The 25115-nt window shown below is 31.3% G+C and overlaps 2 long non-coding RNA genes across 2 annotated transcripts; both read left to right on the forward strand.

The window, feature by feature from the left end:
- The first annotated feature begins 212 nt into the window (after window positions 1-212).
- LOC127718858 (uncharacterized) lies at window positions 213-4203 on the forward strand. The gene is made up of 3 exons (XR_007989985.1): window positions 213-379; window positions 2780-3097; window positions 4177-4203. It is a non-coding gene; the product is annotated as an uncharacterized LOC127718858 (long non-coding RNA).
- Window positions 4204-16257: 12054 nt separating this feature from the next.
- On the forward strand, window positions 16258-23162 carry LOC127718856 (uncharacterized). Its single transcript, XR_007989983.1, has 4 exons — window positions 16258-16342; window positions 19555-19635; window positions 21080-21149; window positions 22540-23162. It is a non-coding gene; the product is annotated as an uncharacterized LOC127718856 (long non-coding RNA).
- Window positions 23163-25115: the final 1953 nt, after the last annotated feature.

Here is a 25115-nt window from a genome sequence, read left to right on the forward strand (position 1 = left end):
GAGTAAGATACATATTACGATTAGAAGCTAAGTAGTAAATCGGCGTTTCTTTCCCCGATACATCAGATTCCTGTAAACGAATCACGATGCTACACAAATTTTTACATGTTAATGGCCCAAAGAGGTAATTTGAACGTTATTAATGTAATAAATGTCTTTTAATATGCATAATTGATATATTCGCATAGTCATAAGGATATTTGTTAGGTTATACTGCGATTTGTTTATATATTTGGTGTGCAACAGGGTTTTGCATTGAAAATTATTTATGGTTCTTTTTTGTTTACTTTCAGTTCTTACGTAAACCTGCGAAACAACGTATACTAGTCCATGAACTTTGTATAATGTTAGACAACTGGGTGAATGTATGCGATGCACTGTATGTTTATTTGACAATTGCGACATGAATAAAGTATCAGAACTTTCAGTGTATTATTTTGCGACGCCCACAGCTACAAATGTTTTTTAAGAACATTAATCCTTAATAATAGTGTGTTAGTTATTATAACATTCAATAAATTTATTGATACTAAACATCGAGATGTAAGAATAGAACATTGAGAACAGGTAGAAATACAATTACAGTAGAGGCAACACACATTGCCTAATGCAAAAAAACAGAAAGACATTGGAAGGAACATAAACTTGCATACCTTGTAATTAAGAATAAGTAGAACGCGTTAACCTTTATCATAATTTCTAATGTTCACAAAATGTTAAGCAATGACACATCATTACATACATTTTTGAATATCGAATTATTTATTTGCAAAGTTATGGCTTTTAGTGCAAAATAACATCAACATAACAATAAGCTTTTTTGCTTTAGACTTTGTCATTAACTTTTGAATATATACTCAAAAAAATATTTTGGTCGAAAATGTATGGTATCGAGATGCTAATAGGCATAACATTGTTTTGGATACGACCTTGGCGTTTGTTTGTCTTGATCAAAACCTGTTTTAAAATGTAAGATATCAGATCAAATTATTCAATCTCAAAAGTGACTTTTCTGCACAAGTGTTAAGATTATATCAACCTCGTTTACCCATCATTTTGAAAGGTTTGAAAATATTAGAATGGTTGCAATTAAATTGGCCAAAATAACGGGTCTTATTCAACTGTAATATTGTACTCTTATGCGTTATTCATTATTTCATAAACATTGTTTTATAAATCTAATGTTGTTTTTTTTTTCTTAAAATGTACCAACTATTCTTTTAACATCAAAATTGATACTACAAAATGTTTGATCATCTAGGAAACAATTGTTCATTCTGAATTACACTTCTTTTAAAATGAATAACTTCTTGAATAAAAAAGTTGTTTCAGGAATCGTTTAGAAATATTGAAAGACCTAATTGATTATGCAACAAACTCATTGATCATATGGAAACTGTATTTAATCCTAACACTTCTTATTCTTTAAAGTGGCACAGCTGTCAAATTCATGTACATCGATTTGATTTAAGGTGGGTCGAGGGTATAAATCATTTTTTTTTTTTAATATAGGATTTCGCTATTTTTTTTCTATAAATGAACTTGATCATATACTTAATAGAAAAATAAAATAAAATAATGGGGTTACCGTTCATTTAAGCTCACAATCTGCCTTCGAAAGAAGCATGCATTTTTGGTAAGGTACTTTTTTTTCTGTTGCACTAATAGGCGAAACAGACGTCATATCAAAATATAAAAAGAACTAAATTACAGAAATCGCTTACATTTTACAATTATATAGTTTAAGTACAGCTTATTTAAAAAAAATAATTAAAAAAAAATGTCACCGATGAGTTAAAAAAGATATTTCAGTTTTAATGCAAACTAATGGCATTTTTTGCACCAAAGGGAGATAATTTAGAGATTTTTCAATGATATAAACATTTTAGAAGTCATCTGGACCGAAACAAATCGATTTTTTTGGCTGATTTTTGTACCATAGCATAAAGTAACATATTTGATTTATAACGTACTGGAACGTATATTTAAATTACAATAAGTCTGAAATAAACAGTTAATAAAGCATGTATTCATAATATTTATCTGAATTTCGTGTGTATTTTAGTCTAGACGCCATCTCATCTACTATTGAGATGACCACCGGAGACTGCCGATTGTCATATAACCTGATATAAACATAATCATAAACATAAATAAATAGCAACATCGTGCATTAGGTTTTTTCAAGTTCTGTTTGATTTTATTTTATAGGTTAGATAAAAAGTTAATTATCGTTGTACCTGTATAAGAATGATTTTAACGTATTGTGGATAGAATCAGTCAACGAAATGGTTCACCTTTGTATCACTTTCAATGTTGACATTCCTCTCCTTGTAATCTAAGCTATTGGGTTAAATTGAAGGTCACATGAATACAGATTCAATGTGGCCGAATTATTCACTTGCATGTGAATGATTCATCAGCAATGTTTCTTTGCTGATTTTGACCAAATAAACTAAATTGGTTGGTAAAAACGAATTATTATTTCATCATTTCACTTATATAAATGATTGAACCAAACAAAATCATTTTCTATTTTGTTCATATCTCGTAGCTAGTGCCCCTTTAAAATAGATGTTTGTCTGATCAGAAAGGTGCATTTTATTGCATACGTTTGTCATCTAATATCTAATATGAGTTTATACTTTACAGTGAATGACTAAATTAGAGTGGTTGCTATTCAGTAATTTTACCAAAAAAATGTGTATTAGACTAAGGTTAACAATAAATAAAACATTAAACATGTTAAACCAATTGAAATTTTTATTTCTTTTTTTAGGTATCACTGCTACAAATAGGTCAATAGATTTTGAATGGGATTTCAGCGAAGGCATGGTTATTTTTAAATGCATGGTTGACAAACCTGGAAATGGAATTTTTATTTACAATTCAAAGGATGATACTGTAGCATTTTGTCATGTTGTTTTTACAATTTCTTGTGAAAGTGTAGCTGGTTATGGTCATATTGACTACGACAACAGTACAAATACAACGGTATTTGAAGTAAAAGTCGAAGAAACGGATGTTAACAGAAATTGGACCTGTGCAAATGGACGCGGCAAAAAAGATCCTAGATTTTCGGTGTCTGTTGAAATACGTAAGAAATATAACACTAATTAAAATAAGCAATATAAATAATTCAAGTACTTCAAACTGAGTCAAAAGATGAAAAAAAAAACCAAACACAAGTGACTGTGCGACAAAACCCAAACCTAAAACTGTTCAGAAAAAGTAAGAGAGACCGGTTCCACATTTTAATGAAATATTTTGTATTCACACAGATTGTATAACGTATTATTAATCTCTGTGTCCATTTTTTACAACAAATTTTGGAAAATTTTTCAAATCTGTCTAATTTTAAAACTTAGGAATAACCGTCGTTGTCATATGATTAAATACGCATCTGCCATAAAGTATATTGTATATAGTTTGAAAGCATCTCTTTCAGAAATTTGTTTCGTTTAATTGCTGACAAAACAGATGGTTATAGCTCGAACAGATGTTTCGGAGAGTATTTGTCATATCTAACAATTTTGTTCTGTGATAAGGACGCTAAAAATATTTCGTATTAGATTTTTGTAGATGAATGTGTTTCTTGGTTCAGGTACTAGTACTTTAAATCTGCCTGTATTTGAAGCATTACAGTATATATATTTGTTTTCAAATTCTTAATCTTGAACATATTGTCTGTAAGTATACCTTTACATGATGGACACATATCTACAACTGACTATTTTCCATGAACAAGGACTTTTATCTATCACTAAAAATTAAAACAATGGTCTTTGATATTATGCAAAGCCAACTTGATATTTTTCGTTTTATGAAACATAGTTTATGTGTCAGTTGGCTTTTGAACTAACTACCATTAATTGCGCGTACTCTTAGTACAACTATATTAGTTAATTCCGTATCAATTTATATTTGCAAATTCACTGTTTACGTTTACTTTGTGCCGGTACTAGATTATCCAAAGTTAGCAAAAATGCCTTACCTCATGTACTGTTAACCAGTTTCGGCCAAAGAGCATTTAATCTGGTAATTGTCGTTGGTTGCTAGCTGCAATATTAGTTTTACGTTTTTTATTTCATGACGCAATACAGAACCTGATACTAATATACTATTATATACTGATAAGTTTATCGTTACTTACGTTTTTATTTTGTTTTTCCTTAGCTAAATCAAAGACATTAAAAATGAAAGGTAAGTAACATAATAAGTGCATAGTCAGTTTATTTCGACTTATGATTTTTGAATATCCGTCTGGTATTTTTTTGTCTCTCTGTTTAGTATTTAGGCAAATTTTCTTCTTGTAAATGTTTACAGAAAGGAAAATTCCGCACCCGGAGGCATGCTTCAGCTGGCTAATAATAAAAATGGGTGCAACGCTTAACTCAAAGACATGTAAGCATGAAAAACGAATCAAAATAGAAAAAGAAATTCAAGACTGACAATGGGCCAACGTTCCGGATTTGCGACACATAAATCCGACGAGGTTAAAATGGATTTGTGAGATCTCAATAAGTAAATCAATATTTATCATGAAAACTAAAATCCTCAATGACCGGACAATAGTAGCATAAGTATATCCTTTCTGTTTAAAGGTTTGTACGGATATTAGGAGAATAACGACATGTTTTGAACGTTGAATATAATATTTATTACCACGACGTCCGTGATACCAAAAACCCCTGTGTAATATTTTTTGACGGACAATTCATTCGTTATTAAAGATTCTTACATCGTATTAGTGCATTATCGGATATATGCAATCGACATATTTAAAGTATCGAATTTTAAAGCTCGAGCCTTAAGGGCGGACTTTGAAATTGTTAAGTTAAACTTAAGTACATTTATCGAAATTTGATAAATCCGACAATACACGAGTATCTATGTACATGTAAGAGTATAATTATGTAATAATTATCAAATAATTTTTCATCGTCGATGATCGAAAATCGCCGTTGAGGGCATTCCACATACCTAAATTTGTTAATTTAATTACCACCTGTTCGGACATTTGACACAATCCAGTGAGTTGATCAATGGTAATCAAAACTAATCCAATCATCAGTGACGCTCAGATCAAATAGTGATAAAGCCAAACAAGTACAAAGTTGAAGAGCATTGAGGACCGAAAATTCCCAAAAGATGTGTTATACAAATGATCCTGGAAATGGTTGAATTGCCAAAACATTTGAAATCGCAAGAAAATGGTACCTTCTTAAAATGTATAATAAACAATAGAAAATGAAAAATCATATCTTTTATCGTATTTTTTTTTTTTGCAACAAGCTTCTGGTTAAATATACTGATATTTATATTATATTCCCGTTAAATATATACATATCAAGATCCAGGAAAGGGCAGTGTTCATTATTAGTGATAACTTAATTTAAAGCCAGTTCAGCATGATAGTTTTCTTTAGTTTACATACTAAATAGATATAAGAAGATGTGGTATGAGTGCCAATGAGACAACTCTCCATCCAAGTCAAAATTTATAAAAATAAACAATTATAGGTCACAGTACGGTCTTCAACACGGAGCCTTGGCTCACACCGAACAGTAAGCTATAAAGGGCCCCAAAAAAATTACTAGTGTAAAACCATTCAAACGGGAAAACCAACGGTCTAATCTATATAAAAAACGAGAAACGAGAAACACTTATGAACCACATCAACAAACGACAACTACTGAACATCAGATTCCTGACTTAGGACAGGTGCAAACAAATGCAGCGGGGTTAAACGTTTTAATGGTACCAAACTTCACCCTTTTTCTGAAACAAAAGTGTAACATCACAACATAGAAAGACACACTATAAAATATCAACTGAAATAGCTTAACTAAATCAAAGGACATATTAACACCATTGAACATACACTGAACGAATAAATTTGACCTATGACACAATGTAAATACAAAATAAATAAGGGAAGAATAATAAAAGTAACATGTTATATCGGTAAGAAATGTTAAACAATTAAAGAAAAACAATATGCTCGAACAAAAATATCAGCCATTTGCAATAACTTTAAACAGAGGTAAATGAAAATAATTTTGTTGTTAGGTATACGTGTACAGTACCAATAGAGAAAGGAAATATTTTTACAAAATAAATAATTTTGATGTTCATAGTACGAAGTGAAAATTTATAGTTTTACCAAACACTTATCAAAGCTGGTATATAGACCAGATATAAACCTGAATAACATTAAATAACAAAAAAGCAATACAATTAGTATCAACAGGTCAAATAAACAAGAACGTACAATTTGAGAGTACTCGCAGTTACTGACAGCTAGTTAAAAGCCAAAACAATTAATAATAAAAAATCATGCATCAGAGACTAAAATCAACTAAAACACATCCCAGGGATTTAGTATTTTAACGTCATGAACAGTCGAAGAAGACATGACTAGTGCAATGCCAAAAATAAATGTATCGACAGACAGTAGGATAGTTAGGAGTTTAACCTCTTTATAGATCTAAACGAACGTGGGTGCGTCTTTATACATCCCGCTTGAAAAAAATACAAATTTAGTTATGTTTTAATTTGCTGATGACAAAATCGATATTAGTGCCAATGTAAACTATATTCAAAGATCTAATTACAACATTGGTAAGATAACCTTTACTAATAAGTTTGTTTAAAGGTTCGATGAGTTTACACGGATCACATAGTGATTTCCGCGCTTTAAGTACAATATTACCGTAAAATTTAAGATGTGAAATACCGTTTTAATCAGTTTTCTACAACTACAGCCAAATTTACTAATCAAATCTTTGTATCTATGAAAGAACTTAGCAAAAGTTTTATGTAATTTATGGTAACGAAATCCTTGATTTAATAATTTACCAGTGATGCATTGATTACGTTCGTTAAAATCTATGACATCACTAAGTCTTCTTTAATGAAAGCCTGTATATCCTCCAAATATATTAAAATGTAAACATCCTTTTGTATTAGATCTTGTTTTAAAGGATCCTTGCTGGTGTTAAGCTAAAATTATAACTCGTTACAATAGAAATACAAGTCCGCAATACTTTGGCACAATTGAATATCCGATAAATTGACGATATAAGGAATGACCATAGCAAACACAAATATTATCTAGTAAGATTCAACTGCAGTTATCATGGTTATCGTTTCGAAGTAGGTCCAATTGACATAGTTTTTTCGTGTGTTGATACTAAATAAAACCCATAAGAGTTAGAACAGATATATTTGCATTATGACTTTAAAATGTCAATTTTATTTGGAATATGATTTTATTATCATTGAGATTTTGAGGCAAAGTTGTATATATGGTAGAGAATTTAAAAAAAAAAGATATCGAAATCACAAATAAATGCAGTATGACCATGCTATTTTTTAAGTACTTCCATTGCATTTTGATACACAAAAGCAATTAATATCATTGTTTTTCAATGCCTTATTATACAATTTATTACCATTTTATTTACTGTACCAAGTGAACTTGTGAGTAAAAAAGAATATTATTAGTAGTTCAAGAATCACTTCAAACCAGTAAAAGTCTGAAATAGCCTATATCTGTACTCGACTGTACTGATTTTTTCTCGACAAGCAAAAGTAAGATGGTGGCATTATTACAAGCTTCAAATGTAAATCCGTTGAACGACACATGCTCCTTGGAACCTTTAGTTTCTGTAACTATTTTAGCATCAGACTTGGACGTTTTTAAACTGAATTTTACTGTGCGTATTGGTGTGTTTGATTTATTCCGAATTGGCTAGAAATATATGGGGATGTTTGATGATTTCACAAAACATGTTCAATCCCGTCACATTTTTGCTACTGTCCTAAGTCAGGAACCTCTTGCCTTTGTCAGTCCTGTGTGCTTGAATTTTGGTTCATTTATATGTTTCGGATTGTAGTGTGGGTTAGATTTTGCTGATTGCGTATACATTACTTTTAGACAGCCAGCTGTAGGCCGCCTTTTGTGGGATTTGTACACTGCGCTGAAGATCAATTGGTAGTATTGAGGTTGTTTACTTTTTGATTAGCTTGTTGTCTCTTTGACACATTCCTTGCTTCCATCCTGTATTCCATATCATTTCAAATATAGATTGGTTAGGCAAACAATATTCCAAACGGCATGTTTTATATACAAATGTAAAATTCTTTTATACATCAACATAAACGGTACCATTTTTTCATGGAATATATGCACCGATGTGTCATCAATAACAAATGAATAATGCGCGAGATCTATTTATCAAAAGTCCGAAACTAAAGCATTTCGAGCAATTCTGACGTGAGGTAAAATTGTTTATCAGGTTAAGAAATTTTCAGACGAATCAGACAACCCGTTGTTGGGTTGCTGCATCTGAATTAGTAATTTGTCGAAATTTAGCAGTTTTGGTTACTGTCTTGAATATTATTATATATAGAGATAAACTGTAAGCAGCAATGCTGTGAAGCAAAGCAATATCTACAAATAAATCACCACGACAAAAGTTGATAATTGACCCTTTAAGGAGTTTATATTGCCCTCTAAAATCAATGTTTAACAATTTTTCGTAAATTTTTGTAATCTCTTTGAAAAATCTTTATTTCTGAAACTACTGAGTCAAATTTAACCAAACTAGGCCACACTCATCATTATGATATCTAGTTTAAAAATCAAACGTAATTATCAACCACCGTAATGAGCGAAAAGCAAGTCTCATATTCCTTACAGTTCACTGGCATTAACAATCTCATTAAACCAACATAGACTTTATATATAACAAAATGCATACAAGGAATCATAGCATTGAGGGAGATGTGTCTCTTGATTTAAAACAGAAACGAAAGATACCAAAGGGATACTCATTTTTTTTAAATCCAAAGAACTACTTTACATTTCATGGGGAAAAGAAAAACAAACACGACTAAGAAACAAAGAACAGAAATAAATATTACAAATGAACTGCAGTGTAATGACAGGTAAAATACATCCTTTTGAGTTGGAAATGTTGTTACCTAGTAAATGATTAAGAGTGAACATGATAAATATTTCTTAATTTTCAAATTAATTGATATCTTGAAATTTTCTTCAACAGAAGACGGTTTTAAAGCTGGATATGTAGCAGTTGCTTCCTTCACTGTTCTTCAGTTATTAACGAGTTGCATATGGCGCTGTGATAATATACGAAGAACAAAGAAAGGTAACGGAGGTAATGAAAATAAAATCACTTGCACATTGTTTACATCATCATTATTGTATTTACCGCAATAACTGATTTGTGTGTTTAAATTACCAAATTCAATGAATTGGTTATCTGTTCGTTATTGTTATCAAGTATTACCATTGATATGAAAAATATGTGTGGTCACTCTTATTTACATCTGCCCAATCGCCTTTTTCTCAACCAATTCGTGTTCAAGCATAGAGAATTAATGTATGTTAAGATTCCTGTTCATATTAGGAATATAGCAGTGTAATATCTGATTCAGATCAATGGGTAGCCAGGGCTGAATGGATGTGGATGCCAAACTGTCGCCGAGCGAAGCGAATCCCAAATTATTTTTTGGACCATTTTATGCAGAAAATTATATTTTTCCCACATTTTCCCTGAATGCATGTGTACTACCCCCAGATCCGACATTAGTTGGATTTTTGTTTCAATTCCATAAATAAGTACCTTGAAAATATTGAATATGGTTCCAATGATAATTTATTTACAAAATTAACAATTCAGATTATTTACAACAAAAAGTTCAGCTTTCTTCCCTTAACAGATGTAAAATTTTTGTAATTACAGTCCATCTTTTTCGTGACGAGTAACATATCAAAAAGATTAACCCATCAGTAACCAGATTAATGAACAGTTTGTCTTTGGCACCTTTATCTGCGAAGACAGTACAACTTCCGAAATAGAGTACGTCAGTAAACATCGAATGTCTTAGCCATGGATTCTCTTTAAACCAAAATGCATTCAGTTTCACTCCCGACCATAGATAACCCTACAATTTAACCAAAACTTTAAATCATGGATTGTGCCATTATATATTCCATTTGTTTAAATACAAACATAAACAAGACTGGAAATTTAAAGCAAAGCTCAATACATGATACTCACATTCCCCTTAAGCCCTGACCCCTAAGTAAGCATGGGGTCACTTATATATATTTGGCATACCTGAGGCTGTATAGATTTGAATTTCAATATAACCAACAATTCATATATTTCCAATATAATTTTATTGTCACCCCCCCCCCCTTTTTTTTTATATTTGACAGCTCAGAAACGTACCTATTACAGTGGCACTACTGTTTAAGGAACTTTGGAATATAAGAACCAGTGACCCCCTTTTGCCGGAATTTGAGCCTCCCCATAGAGTTTTTGATTTATGATCACTTAGCCTTTATAGTGGTGATATTGCCAAAACATGTGAAAATAAAATTAATATTTGTACCTATATGGAAACAGGTAGTTATAAGCCCAGGAATTATCGCACTCTGTGACATATTGAGTTTTGATCATTTCGTCTTTCATGTCACAGGAAGCGACATCAGGATATGGTGGTTTATTAGGTGGTAACAATGTTGTTTCGTCAGATGTTGAAGCCATTGCTCCGCTTGGTTCAATTTCAGACGAAACTTGTCCGCGGGTCTGCATATCATCATCCTCTGCGCTTGCAGTAGCCGATGACGTATACTTTTTTATGAAAAAGGTCGAGAACACTTTTCTGCTTTTCCATCTTGGTTACATAAAATAAATGAAGAACACATGCTTCGGAAGTGATTTGGCGTTGTTCTCATATCCTTGCCCCTGTAACATTCGGAGACCTACGTGTGTATCTGCTGCGAACATATGCGATTATATGCAATTATATATTTTTTTTGTTTATTTTATTTTTTTTTGTCAAAATGATGTGGATGCTTGAGCATCTGAGCATACATGCAAGCTACGCCACTGCAGATCAAATTATTTAATACAAATAAAAATCATGTCATGTAAACATATCCTGTCCACATGGCAACAAAATGTACGGCTATTCGAAACCACATTTTTTTGTAATTTAGGAATTCGGAACAATACCAACAATAACACAAATGGAAATAATCATAACAATCATCGTTCGGAGGATACGACACAAGGTAAGTGCAACAATTCATTATAAATTTCTCTTTGTATAGTGTAGAAAACTTGATGAAAGAACGAAACATTTTTATAATACATATCATGATATTATAAGAATACATATGACAGTTTCAGTGTATTTTCACATGAACTATTCGAATTGCATGTATAATACGAAATTGTTGGAAATTGCAATTCATTTAGAAACTTGCATGAACGCTTGAGTACAAAAGCAAGAGCTCTTTATCCCAAGTTTATCTCTTTCGCCCCCTTTCAAAATTTTAGCATATATTCCCGAATAGAGTTCTTTGTACTGTAATGTAACAATACAGGTAAACTATGTATTACGAGCCATCATACTTTGAGTAAATTACTTTCAGCCTGGTGATTCCAATGTCTATTGAATTTTTTTTTTCTTCCAAAAAAAATCAATTATGAGTAACTGTTATCCTATGTGTTTTAGATGAACAATTATCTTTATGTGAAATTTTAAAGGTATAAACCCGTAGATGTGGAATGATTTCCAATGAGACACCTCTCCATAAGAGACCAAATAACAGAGGAAGTATGATAATCTACTGTGGCTAAATATATACTTAGAAATATTGGAATAAATGAAATGTATGTACTCTCACAACTAAATTTGTCCGGCCCTAGTGAAGATTTGTCATTTTATTTACCTATTTACTCTAGAGAGTTCTTCATGTAACCGTCATGTTATATTTTAAGTTTTATTAGGGGTTATTTTCGCATTTTATTTTCTGCATCTGTTCATTCATTTTGATATTCAAAATTTCTAAGATAATAGAAAAGACTACATATGTAATAAACGTTAATTGTTGTGTTACAGAACTTAGAAAATAATTAGCTGGCAAGAATAAAAGTAGGAGGGCTTTAACATAGACAAATATCTTAAAAAAACAATTAAAGCGTAATCATTGTTGAAGATTGACATTTATTTTTACATTTATATATGCTATAATATAAGAAAACAATGGTTTATGACTGTTCTAATGCGAGATAATTGGTCGATACAAGTGTAATGTTTTTGATTTTAAAAACATGGTCTTTACCTCGGTGGTTTTGTGAACATGGAATGCCATGAGATATTAATACTGTGAGCAGTTCAAAGTGCGACGAAAATGTTTTGAATGAAATATTTTGTTATTTTAATTTTTGCTGCAGGTATAAAACCACTAATTCATAGTCCCATTGCTTTCTATGTTAAATTCTGCAATTTCAAGCATTAATGGCTACTTTGTCTTTATAAGTTCAAATAAAGTGGTAGGTATTTCATGACAAAACTATACCTTATGCTGACTTGTGCTGAAAAAATCAACATACCTTTAAGTGCATATTAGAGCGTACTGATTCCCGGAAGTTTGATAGTACAAAAACAGGAACTTCTGATCTGAAAAACAGGCCAAATGTGCCCTCCTTTTAAAATTTCATATTCTTCTTTATTATTCAAACAAACCTTTGAACACGGTTTCTACAGTGTTCCCAAGTCCCCAAGCTTTCATTTGATACCAAAACTACCCATATATTCCCCCTATTGACAAAGATTCAGCTTTGAGTAGGAACTATTTTATTTAAAATATGTACTACTTTCTTGTATGTTCTTTCCGACCGGGCCTGCATAAGTGGTTCTATACCTGCAATGGATTGTCAAATCTAGATATTCAATCTATTTAACACAACATTAAAACTTATCAAAACAACGACTCATCTTGACATTAACTTTTCTACGTTGAGAAGCGATACAGGTGTAATATTGCGCGCGGAACAATAAATTGACTTCAACATGATTTAAGAGTAACAGATCATTTCAGATAACCACGAAAAATTAAGAAGCCAATTATTATGTATATGCAAGATAATGATAGTATGGGGCCTGGGGTCAGACAGATTATAAAACTGTTATGCTTTCATAAAAAAAATCAATTTTACTAAGTTTATAGCTTTTAATATATTATCATTTGGGTTGATTTAATTAATCGTCAAGGGTTAAACTGTTTGGTAGTATTTAACATGATAATGTTAGTTTGTCGAAGCCAGGCGCTGTATGTTTTCGTGGCCTTTTCTATTTTTCTATAAAATGTCCCTATCTAGTATTCTTTCATTTTAAAATTTTTATAAATTTCCTGTTTACAAAACTTTGAATTTTTCGACAAAACTAAGGTCTTATGCGAGCTTCGGCAAGCAATAACTTCTATTTACACAAGATATAATTTAATTAGAATATGATGTTGATGGGTTTTTTTTTATTGTAAAAAAAATCCCATAGTCCCTACTGAAAATAATTTAATTTTCTAAATAATTACATTTTAGGGTGTCGTTACCGTATAGCTGCGACAATCGGTAAGTGTCGGATATGATATTATATTACATGTAAATAACAGTATGTGAAGAAAAACACTCCACATACTTTTTATAAGTTGTATTATGGAATAGCTTAGACTTTTATTTACAAAAAAACGGGGATATAAACACGTGTTATCGTTCAATGTAATTCAAATGTTATGTTATAGTTATTGGCCAAGCAAGTCGGTATATATAATTTAATCTGCACGGCTCGGTTGACCCAAATTTATCCGAACGACGTAGGAGTTTGGGTTAAAGGGTCATCATGACCGTGCAGATTAAATGATGTACCGATTTGATTGGCCTTTAACTTTTTTAACACATGGCGCCATCAATTTATGTGAACGTTTTGGAAATATGCGGACGATATTCCGCAATCTACGGATCCTAGGAAAGTTTCTTGCAGGATAAAGAAAGGGGGAAATTACGCTTTTATTTAGTTTAACTTGGTAAGTATTAAATCATTAACTTTTTTCTTATTTCGGCTACTTCCTAAATTGTAAAAAAAATGTTACATTATTTGGAGAATTGCGATTTAATGATACATTTTTTTAGTCGTTGTTATTAATTTTATTTACAATTTTTATATAAATCAGTGACGAATTAGAAATTGACATATTGTGTAGACACATATCTATTGTTGAAAAATATACTATATGTTGCCTTCAAGATGTCCTTAGTTTGTTAATTATTATCTGGTTTGACTGTAAAACACCGATTTTAGATTTACAATGTACACAAAATGTTATAGAGTATTTTATGTCCCACCCTTTGAATGGAAAACATATTATGTTTTAGCATAAAATCGTCAACATTTTTATGGAAAAACACCCCTCTCAAAATCCAGGGTCCGCTTCTTAAAGGTGAGATTACTTTTGAACTGTGCAGTATATCTGAGGCAGTTAATGCACACCTTTGCTGTGCATTATCCAAATTAAAGCACAGTAGGAACAGATATATTTTACCCATGTCATGTGTTAACATTTAATGATAACACATATAATAAGCAAGTTAAACATTGTTTAAAAGGAAATAAAAAAAAATGTATCGTAAATGATGGATCATGATTGTTCTGATGCTTGACCTGATAGCTCAATCGGAGACTTGCCCATCGAGCCACTGCTTGGAAATATAAACATGTGTTTAAACATTGAGTATTATCTTTTTAAATTATACTAAATTTCCTTTTTTGTGGTATTTAACAAAAAGCCTCTGGAATCGTCAGGTCAGTAGTAGGTGCTCGGTAATACTTAAATAAAATTAATCATTCATAAATTATAAAACTATTACGAATCGTATTTGTTCACTACCTCAGGAAACGTTGAGCATATAAACACCCTGGCTTTTAAATGTTAAGACTTCATTGTTCTGTATAAAGGGTTATCTCGAAACAAACGCTTGAACTAATTCGAACTCACGAAAGTTATCAAGCGTTCATTTAAAAATCAAAACCAACTTCTTGTAATGCAATATCAATTACAATTTTGAGACACGTTGTACTTAAAAGCTTTGTAAAACTGTTGTTGTCCTGTAACTCATCATTTTCATCATTATATGAAAAAAGTTAAATCACAAAAATAGTGAACTCCGAGGAAAATTCAAAACGGAAAGTCCCTAATCAAATGGCCAAATCAAAAGCTCAAACACATCAAACAAATGGGTAACAACTGTCATATTCCTGACTTGGTACAGGCATTTACTTATGTAGAAAATGGTCGATTTAACCTGGTTTTATAGCTAGCTTGTATGACAGTTGCATCATATTCCATTATATTGACATCGATGCGTGAACAAAACAAACAGACACAGTCGGAAATATGGAAGTTGTTTTCAAGTTGTTCCGTTGGTGGAGTAATAATTGTGAGCCCGGGAACTTAAAAAAAATGAAAACCTTTCATAATTATCGTTTTAATTTTATTGATACTTGAAAACAAAATCAAAAACAAATCTTAAGTGATATCATCATGACGTCCAAAAAATGATTAAAATGTGTAAGCCCGGTAAAATCCCTTTTTTGACCGAAAAAAGAGCATTTCATAAATTTGTTTAAAATGTAAACTTTTAGCTTTTTATTGGAAATATGAATACTTTCGTTACATCAATTTGAGCTCTTTTCATATTCATTACACTGTATAGGAATCAGATATCAGCATCAGAAATGCATCTTCAAGTACTGAAATCTTCATAATTTTATCATTTCTGCTAATTTGAAACGATTTGTGTCTACAATTAAAGTGGAAGCACTTGTGTTTGATATATTTTGTATTTGGTGATGATGCATAACATACATTCTGGGGCCTTTTATGTATACGCATCCGCTGTCAAGAACACATTATTCTATAGTACGAAAATTGCAAATCATTTAAATTACAACATAACGTATATTCTCAATATAAAAACTAAACATTAATATGCACTTTTTATGCAAGGATGATTGACCTAAATGAATCCATGGTAACAACGAATTATTTGTTTTGTTGATAAAACAAATGTTTAACTAGTATTTTAAGACAAAGACACATGTATTGAAGTGTTGCTCCATGTAAAATGAGTTGTAACTCTTATGCAGAATGCTACTATACTATTATTAATCAATGATCAACTGACGACCCATCAAACATTAATGATAACTAACTCCTGCAATATCTGCATATATTCACCAATAACAAAAGCCTTCGTTTGATATACATGATATATTTACGATTAGAAATGAATAACCAATAAAATGAAACAATTAGAAAGATGATGATGACTGAAACGAAATACAAACGTAAATGACTGTTTTATTTCAGGATCAGGATTATTGATATGCACTTCACTATTTGTTTTATTTGTGATTGCGTTAGTGTTGATTCATGTTTATGTAAAAGACATTGATAAAGGTATGTTTTATTTTTTAAATATATGTACACTTGACTTTATTATGTAATTTAAGGGTCAGACTATAAGTATTTAAAACAAAGGCTAAACTGTACATGACAGTTTCATGAGAAACATTTCTGTTTGCAAATCAAATCAAACACATAAACATTAAACAAATTGTTTAGAACATGTTCAAAATGAGAGTCAATGTGAAATTGTGTATCAAATTACAGAATAAGCAAATTGCAGTTCTTTTGTGTTTTTATATTCTATACCTGACTTTGACTATTTCTAGGATTATCTCTAACCAAGTCATTGAAACTTGAAAATGAAGAAAGTGTGTCCACAAAGGAATTAAAAATATCATCAAAGAAACAAGGTGTTTTGATAGGCAAAAAGCACGTGTAGCTATAGTCTACACAATCAACGATGATCCTAAAACCACGACAATTTGATAGTTTAACCGAACAAAAACTTGAAAAGCATTGAAACCCAAAAGTGTAATATTTTTTTTTTTGATTGTTTTAATTTCGTCAAACAAGTTAAAGTTTTGCACTTATTTGACCTCATAAATTCATAAAAATAAAACATTGCCTGGTGTTATTAAAATCAAATTAATGTTTAATCATGTTGATAGTTACCAATACAACAATGGTTTAATTTGACTGTAAAGTCATCACAAAAACATCATAAACAATATATGTGCCAGATTTAAAAAAAGGAAGACGTATGTTCGCTGAATCAACACATTGTCTACATCTTTTTACAGTGAATAGATAAACAAGTCCATAACTGTTTAAATATCATTATGAGCTATGTTAGGCTCTATGCTATGGCTAAGCACGTACATCCATTAAGGTACACAAGACAATATTCGTAGATATGAGCATTTGGTGCCATACAAAAGTTAACTTACTAAACTGACGCCAAGTAAAAACAAACCTGAACTAGAACTGTTCTGCAGCGACGAAGGATGCTTAAATATATTCTTTGAATATAAAATAACCAGACACAGAATAAGTCAGACTAAAGGTCTTCAACGTTACGAATTAGATAAAGTCTATTTTAATTAATTTCTTTATTAGAAGCAAGCTAGTCTCGATTGCGCTTAACTCTGTGGATAAAGCAGGCCAGTATGGTTGGGATTTTTAATTTTGTCTTTTCCTTTCTTCAAAAACCCTTGATCGATGACAGGATGCATCACAATCTAGGAATAGACAAGGTTCATTGCCAAAATGTATTAAAACCACTTATTATTCTGTATGCGTGTCAAAGTTTAAATACCATTTCTCACAGGTAATGTACTAACTTCATAGTATTTAAGACATCCCCTATCATTATTTTAAGATTTGTGGATGATCGCTATGAAACACAACCTTAAAATCCCAGTCTCAAAATTACATTTGACTTTGTTCATAATTGTACCGTCAGGTTTCATCGATTAATATATTTTTTTTCCACTCATTTCTTACTGACCAATAAAGTTTACTCCTGCACAAAGCAAATTTTTTTGATTTACACCCATAATGTCAATTTTGTATCGTACAGATCGTCTGGTGTATCCTGATGCATGACATTTTCGTTGTACAACTCGTCTGGACGCTTGAGCAGTTGTACGAGTGATAAATTGTATTTACAACGACGAGACGTTTAATCAATCCTTGACAAGTGTCTGCTCGTTTGATAACAGTTTATTTTCTTCTGCTTTGAGGAAGATTTTCTAAACCGCGCTTTTGCCGACGCTTTGTAATTGTGGATTTGAAAAAATAAAGCTAGCTCGTCGACCACTTTCAATTAAACTTATGATGGCTTCTGTGATATCGTCTGTCAATTATGATCCATGTCAAGCCATTTTGTTGCAATCAACAATAGCTAAACTTTGCTACGATAGTAGTATAAAAATCCAAATTAGGTACTTACATGTATTGCATGCATTTATTATTGCTAATTTTGAGGAATAGACACAACATGTGTGATTGGTTATTGCAATTTCAAGAAATCTGCATACATTTATACGTGTATACATCAGATCTCAGAATGGTATTATTATTACGTTACATCCCCCTTTCCTGTCATTTTTGTCGCTTCTATGAAAACCCAGCAATAATTTTAAATTTACAGTATATATACACTAAAGCATCATTGTTTTATTAAAGTACATACCATTCAACAAATGATTATGAAAATACGAAATAGTTTGAAATATATATTGATACTGCCCTAACTCGTACCTTGTTTTTAGGTCATCCTTTGTGGATAGAACATACGTAATTGTCAATTTTGAATTGCTATATATCAATGCAAAAATGAACACTGATATATTATAAACATAAGTATTTGTTATGACAATTTCTACCAAGAAGGATGTTCGCTGCTCTATTCAAATATCAAAAGACTGTTACAAATTGGTGGCATATACATAAATGACAAATATTTTGTAAATCAACTTTCTAATTTAACTGCACTAGATGCGCATATCTACAATTATAAAATATTTGAAATTCCAACTTATTACTAACGTTGAAGAGCTGATAAATTAAAAGGGTTTTAATTTTAGCACAAAAAAACGGGCAAGAAATCAGAGTTTTGCATGAAGGAGATACATTCCCTAATTTAGAATGATTTCTAATTTCTGAACAGATAATTTCATTCAGAACAATATCCGTACTTGCATGCCAGAACCAAACCAATGGCTACTTGGCTAGTGATACTTTTTGGACTAACAGTCCACTAACAAAGGTATCCACCCAGTAGTAGGAATGAAATAATGAAATAAACGGTACTAATTTTACAGCACCAGATGCGCATTTGACAGTAAATTTCTCTTCAGTGATGCTCGAGGCCAACATATTTGAAAATTCAACTCATTCATGTTATGTATAATACACTAAACCCATGCTTTGTTATGCATCTTATCACAGTCTTTTCCAACACGAAACCCACTTGCAAAGATAAAGGGACACAAAGGTTTGAAATTTAGCTTTTGTTTAAAATATTGAAGTTTTTATTTAAACATAAAAAAGAAGAATGTTTACCTTTTTCAAAACGAAATTAACTTCCACTGTATAAGTGGACCTGCATGGTAAACTTAATCATTCCTATTTAAATACAACCGTTTGCTTATCGCTTTTATTGTACATTTCGTTCTTCAAAAACTTAGAGTAGTAGATTATTCGTGCTGACAAACATCAGTTTTTCCAAAAGAAAGGTGACTGGATTTTTTTTCTTTCAGATTGGGGATATTACATCCTCTTTCCATTCGTGGGAGGTTTTTTTGGAGTCTGTATTTCATTAATATGGAATTTTTTTCGTGGTATGTATGATTATCAAGTTATAATTAAGTTAAACATAGCAATGGTAGTATTTTATAGATGTTTCAAGAACCTAGTACGTTCTTGTTTACAGACAAAACCGCAACACAAAGTTCGAGTTACCACTGTAAAGATTATGAGCATTTAATCGATTCATGTTTCACAGTATCTTTCGGCTTTTGGTACTAACCGTATTCTCAGCGGAATCAAATATGAACTTATTTTTACTGAATTTGAGAGTCAGGTTACATTGATCAATTGAACACGCATTGATACGGGTTATATTTCACTCATATTGTATATTATGGTATAATACTGAACCCCTTACGGAAGGGATTGTGCTTTATTTTCATATGGTGAAGAAAAAATCAGTAAAATTTAGGTCTGGAGATGGCATGTCAGTAACTGCTGGTAGTCCTTTGTTAATCTATGTATAATTGTCATTTTGCGTAGATTCTTTTATTACTATATTCTGATATCTGCGTTTACTGTGCGTATTGCTTAGTGTATGTTTAATTTTCATTGGCTAGAGGTATAAGGGAGGGTTAAGATGGCATAAAACATGCGCATGTCCAACACCAGGAGCCTCTGGCTTTTGTTAGTCGTGTATGCTTTTCAATTTTAGTTCATTCATATGTTTTGCAGTTTTGTATGACGTCCATTTTCACTGAACAAGTACAGTTTTTTTTTTTTTGCTTTGGGGACAGCTTAATTCAGCCTCCGGGTGCGGGATTTTCTCGCTGTGTTGAAGACCCATTGGTGGCCTTCGGTTTTTTTCTTCTTTGCCCTTTGGTCAGGTTATTGATCTTTAAGGATGCATTACTAACACTACTCAGCTATTGAAGCCCTTGGCAAGGATATCTCAATAAATCGTTGGTTTTCTTTATTGTAGACCAAGGGCTAGTCTACTCTACTTTGTGATTAAAGTTTTTTTCTGAGCGATAAATTAACTTTTTTTTATGACAGAACTGTATTTCATTTAAGTGAACAACAGTAGAATAAGAACATGTGGAACAGGATCTGCTTACATTTCCGGAGCACCTACGGATCACACCCAGTTTGTGGTGGGGTTCGTGTTGCTTAGTCTTTAGTTTGATATGTTGTGTCGTGTGTACTATTATTTGTCTGTTTGTCGCTTTCTTTTTAAGACAGTTTATTTTCGATCGATGAGTTTGAATGTCCCTCTGGTATCTTTCGTCCCTCTTCTAAAATATGAACATAACAAATATTTCAAAAACTCAAAAGAAATTGTTGAATGGTCCTATATCATATAATTTGACATCGGTTTCTTATATCCAAATCATTGTTTCTTCAGTTTAAAACATAATATTTTAATTGAAAAACAATCATTTTCAATCAGAAATTATACAACAATGTTTTAAATGGTAAGCTTCTAAACGTAGTATGATATGAAAAGTTTTTTTTTTTCGTATTATTTTTTTCCAGATGATAACGTTACCTCCGCAGTTCCTAAGGCGGACAACAAGATATGAAAATGTCAGATGTCGAAAAAGGGGTATTTATTAAGCACACTAGATATAACTTTACCAATTACCTTGGACAATGTATTCATTATTTTTTCTAAATCTATATAAGGTTTTCTGCAGTAAATATGGTCTTAATTTTTGATATATTCTGTTTAAATTGAAAAGTGCAATCAGTTCTAAGTTCCATCCAGAACTGTATATATATTCATCATAGAAATGGTTCTTCGCTAGAACGGATCAAATTATATCTTAGATTTTTTTTAGGGAAAATCTGTCATGGTCATTTCTTTGGTAAAATTATAAAAATTATATATGGAAAATGATTATACATAACATAAGTGAAAGTCGCTCTCTGTTACGATTTGAAACAGTCCTATTTGCTAATGTTATATAGTTGTAATAGAGTGCACTTTATATCTATTGCTGTTTATTGTTTTAGCACAACTCGGACTACCGGTTTTTGAATAGAGTAGTTTTAAATTGAACAATGTTGTTTACATGTCCGGAATATTTCATACATTACTGCGCAATCTGGATTTTGTTTATTGTCGATAGCACAAAGAAGAGCAAGTTTGTTGTTAAATTTAAAATAATGGAATATCTTCCTATTTTTAGCTCACTTAGCCCATAGGGTCAAGTGAGCTTTTTTCATCACTTTGTGTTCGTCATCCGTCATCCGTTAACTTTTTCAAACATCTTCTCCTCTGAAACGATTCTACCCCATTTTAAAAAACTTGGTCACAATCATTATAGGGTTATCTTGTTAAGCAATTGAATCTGCCTCCCAACCAAGATGACCGACATGGCTAAAAATAGATTTAAATGGAAAAATGCATGTTTTGTTTATTATCTTAAAAACCTTTATAAAAAGAGAGAATCTGACAGGGCAAAAGAGAAAGGGCTTTAAGAAGAGGTTATTTCAGACTTAATGATAACATATTCGGATTGTTCATTTACAAACAATTTTCTCAAACAGTGTTTTATCACTGAGTTTACAGGTTTGGCTATACGATTGTTTTAGGCAGTTATGCTTATGAGGTGATATTTTTCGTTTGTTTTAAGTAATGCTTAAACTAAAATGAATTGCGGAATTTGTCAAATCCCAGATACGTAGTTATTAACGAATATTGTTAAAACTATAAATGTACAAACATAAGGTATGGATATGTTCTGCTGTAATAATAACATTCTTGTAGCATTAGAAAAAAATGCACACATATACATGATAGACAAGCATATCATCAAATGCATATATATGAAAGTAGTTTTAAGACAATCATGGTAAATGTTTTACAAAATCAGATAGAAAATCCCCAATGTTATATCAGATTTTATCGTGACACCCTTTAGGCTACATACAGAAATTGTAAGTCATCTTAAAATTGATCATGTATTATTTATCATATTTTCTTTTCACAGAAACTGTCAACGAAGGCATCCTGAGATTGTCGAGTTGGATAGTCATTGTAGTCGAAATAATGTTCCGAGGCAGAAGTGGTTTCAAAGATTGCTAAAGATAGACGTAATATGGTAAATCCAGGTGAACTGAAACCCGCATTGTTCTTTTTCTCGAATCGACTATAAGTCTTCAATACATAAAGGAATGCTTAAAAATGAATAAGCCTGATACCTTCGATAACTATTGAGCCTAATATAATCTTTGCAGCCGTCTGATTCTTCATAATTGTTGCTTACAATTTCTCCTTTCTTACTAGATTCTTATATTGCATAAAGACTGTCTGAATACAATTGTGCAGGAAAATGTACCACTAAAGTCGTCGGTTAGGGAATTTATCTAGTTGTTAATTGTTAAGAACAGTAATGCATTAATATATGATTGACTATATTAGATGTTGTTTCTGTGATATTTGATATATGTTCAATAAGTACATTCCACTTGCAAATAAATGAAGTATGTCGTAAAATGGACTTTGTAATCATTTTGCATTTGTTATCAGATCAAGTGTTTTATTCTGTGGTTATTCTTTTTCTGAAAAATGTAAGATCTTTGTAAAACATTTTTATAAACCGATGAAACTTTACCTTGTGTTTTGTTTCTTGCTTCTATGTACAATGTGCATAAATAAACTCATCATAGATACCAGGATTGAAATTTTGTATTTGCGCCAGAAGCGCGTTTTGACTACAAAAGACTCATCAGTGACGCTTGAATACAAAAAAGTTAAAAAGGCCCAAAAAAGTACGAAGTTGAAGAGCATTGAGATTAACACTTCCTGAACGTTTTGCCAAATACAGCTTAGGTAATCTATTCCTGATGTAGAAAAGCCTTAGTATATCATGTAAAGTGTTGTAAACAGTTAATTTATAATCATGACCATATCAATGATAATTCATGTCAACACAAAAGTGCTGACTTCTGGGCTGGTGATACCCTCCGGGAATAAAAACTCCAACACCAGTGGCAATGACCCTCGTGCTAATATAAATTGATATTCAGAAGAATAAAGAATACCTTAAGAAAACATAAAAATCCAGTATAACCATGACAACAGTATCTACTAGCAGAAATTCGGACATCAAGATTTGTAATAGAAGGAACTAGGTTTTTTTTAGGAAGATCAATGATATTACTAGAACAATAGATACTACATGTCGTATGCACGAAATAACTTTGTAACATTAATAGAGTTCAAGGAACAGATTGTGCAAAAAAAATAAACAAAAAAATCGTTTGAACATATAAATTTTAGACAATATTAAGAACTGAACATGCTTTTAATTTGTTATGGTAAGCATAGTCAGACATCGTTTACATGAGCGATTATATATAAAATTATATCTATAATTTGATCACATGTTATGAAATAATTGTGCCCTAAAAATATTCTTTTGAAAACCTATGTACCTAATATAAAATTATGATAGTGTGAATTTTAGTAAGGATTGGACGGTGTAAAAGCACGAGCTTATCTTGCAATGATGTTGTTTATTTAGACTTTCAATTTAAACTTAATCTGATGTAGTTTTCGATCCTACAAAAAACTTACTCGAAAAAAGATTACCGAATTGAAATAATATCTTTTAAAGACCAAACAGCCTATTCAGTTCTACCAGTGATTTTTCCTTAAAATTTTATGTGAAGGTATTTCATGTTTTGAGGAACAAAATATGATAAAAAAAATTGGGGGTCACCGACTTAGTTTTGTCACTATAGTAACCTCAGTTTCGTGTTTTCCCGAATATTAACATGATATTTGCTTGTTATTTAAACTCTCAAAAAATACCATTATATCAAACCTACAAGCATAATTCTTGTTTCATGTTAAACAGTAGATTTGTGTCTATCAAATACAGGTTCAAGACTTTAAGATTCTTATTGTTTTGATCTTAAAATATATGATTTATTTCATTCGCACCAAAAATAAAACGCAAGAATGAAAAACGTTTCAAGTATTAAAAAATATCTACCAGTGATTTTTTCATAAAAATTTCAAGAAAGAAAGTGCCATGTGTACTCTTCAAAATAAAGCAAAAAAATGTATATGTCACCGACCTTTCAAAAAAGTTATGATTAATTTTCATGTTTTTTTTCTCGTTCGTTTTGAAGAAAAGAGTTGTCGTTCTTCAGAACATTGAATCTGACGTCATAGTACAAGTTTTCCTTGTTGTCGCACGGTTTGAAAAAAAATTGCAAATTGGACGTTTGAAACCCACATTTAAATTTTCAAGAATCAAGAATAACAACTATATTCACCTACTTTATTATCCGGTAATACAAGCGATCACATGTATGTATCAGTATCAGATCTCATGATGTTGTTGCCGTACAAAATTAACCTTCAGAAACACCATCCGTCGGAATGAAAAATTGTTCGAAATAACCTTTTACGACGCTTTAGAAAGGAAAGTCTGTTTTTGTCCTCTCCATCTCATTAGCAAAATCATTGAAAATAAAAAGAGAAATGAAAGATGATTACTTACAGACTATTTGACTATATTAGACTAGATGTGTGGGTTTTTTTGTCGCGTCAATT

The sequence above is a fragment of the Mytilus californianus genome, unplaced genomic scaffold, assembly GCF_021869535.1.
Source record: "Mytilus californianus isolate M0D057914Y unplaced genomic scaffold, xbMytCali1.0.p SCAF_10, whole genome shotgun sequence".
Taxonomy (NCBI): domain Eukaryota; kingdom Metazoa; phylum Mollusca; class Bivalvia; order Mytilida; family Mytilidae; genus Mytilus; species Mytilus californianus.